Source organism: Oncorhynchus tshawytscha, unplaced genomic scaffold (assembly GCF_018296145.1).
Source record: "Oncorhynchus tshawytscha isolate Ot180627B unplaced genomic scaffold, Otsh_v2.0 Un_contig_17792_pilon_pilon, whole genome shotgun sequence".
In the NCBI taxonomy this organism is placed as follows: Eukaryota; Metazoa; Chordata; class Actinopteri; order Salmoniformes; family Salmonidae; genus Oncorhynchus; species Oncorhynchus tshawytscha.
The window spans coordinates 1-1,405 of record NW_024603345.1 but is presented as its reverse complement, the minus strand read 5'-3'; the positions used below and the strand labels follow the sequence as shown (position 1 = coordinate 1,405).

The 1,405-nt window shown below is 44.0% G+C and overlaps 2 non-coding genes across 2 annotated transcripts; both read right to left on the bottom strand.

Moving 5' to 3' along the window:
- Positions 1–323: 323 nt before the first annotated feature.
- Positions 324–405, bottom strand: trnal-aag. The gene has a single exon. It is a non-coding gene; the product is annotated as a tRNA-Leu (tRNA).
- A 741-nt stretch (positions 406–1,146) lies between these two features.
- Positions 1,147–1,228, bottom strand: trnal-aag. The gene has a single exon. It is a non-coding gene; the product is annotated as a tRNA-Leu (tRNA).
- Between the last annotated feature and the right edge of the window lie 177 nt (positions 1,229–1,405).

Here is a 1,405-nt window from a genome sequence, read left to right as displayed (position 1 = left end):
TTAAATCCAGTTCTCTGGATAGCTCGGCCACAGTACCCACTGTTAAAATGGACTGCTTGGTCGTCGCACAGACCATCACAACTTTCCTTTTTTCCTATCAAGGATTTGACGTGAACAACCACCAGTAGGAGGTGCAACTGCCACCGCGGGGGCACAGGACTTGGTGGCTGCTTGGTTAAGGCGATGGACTACACTATTGAGTTGGAACCCCATCCGTGACACACAACATTGCTTCTTTTCTCCCTTGCATGGGCGACATGAAAGTAAAAACCCTGAAATAAAGCAGAACACGTGATAGCTTGCGCAAACAAACTCAATAAAGATGGCAGTGGTGGGATTTGAACCCACGCCTCCTTAGAGACTGGAGCCTTAATCCAGCGCCTTAGACCGCTCGGCCACACTACCCAGCTGTGGCAAAATATTCACACTTTCTCGTCAGTTACCTAGAGCGTCTGCACTTCCTTGTATTTTAGTCTTCTTTTTCATTTTCTTCGTTAAAATCTTTATGTATCTCATGTTGCTCTTGCGTCCTTCATCTTTTTTTGATTCTCTTTTTAAAAATCTTAATTTATCTGATGTTGCTCTTTCTTCCATCGTATAAACTTAGAATTAGTTTCTGCTTTTATGTCTGAAGCAGATTGAATTAGAAAAACACGGCAGATAATTGCAATAACAGACGTGGGAATTAGGGTAAAGGCTGGATTCCCTTTATTTGTCCGGTGTCCTTGGTGGCCTTGTTTGAAATTACATTACAGTTTTCTGTTGAGAAAAACTTGCAGCGGTGGACTTTGAACCGACACCTCCGAAAGACTGGGTCCTTAAATCCAGTTCTCTGGACAGCTCGGCCACAGTACCCACTGTTAAAATGGACTGCTTGGTCGCACACAGACCATCACAACTTTCCTTTTTTTCCAATCAAGGATTTGACGTGAACAACCACCAGTAGGAGGTGCAACTGCCACCGCGGGGGCACAGGACTTGGTGGCTGCTTGGTTAAGGCGATGGACTACACTATTGAGTTGGAACCCCATCCGTGACACACAACATTGCTTCTTTTCTCCCTTGCATGGGCGACATGAAAGTAAAAACCCTGAAATAAAGCAGAACACGTGATGTGATAGCTTGCGCAAACAAACTCAATAAAGATGGCAGTGGTGGGATTTGAACCCACGCCTCCTTAGAGACTGGAGCCTTAATCCAGCGCCTTAGACCGCTCGGCCACACTACCCAGCTGTGGCAAAATATTCACACTTTCTCGTCAGTTACCTAGAGCGTCTGCACTTCCTTGTATTTTAGTCTTCTTTTTCATTTTCTTCTTAAAATCTTTATGTATCTCATGTTGCTCTTGCGTCCTTCATCTTTTTTGATTCTCTTTTTAAAAATCTTAATTTATCTGATGTTGCTC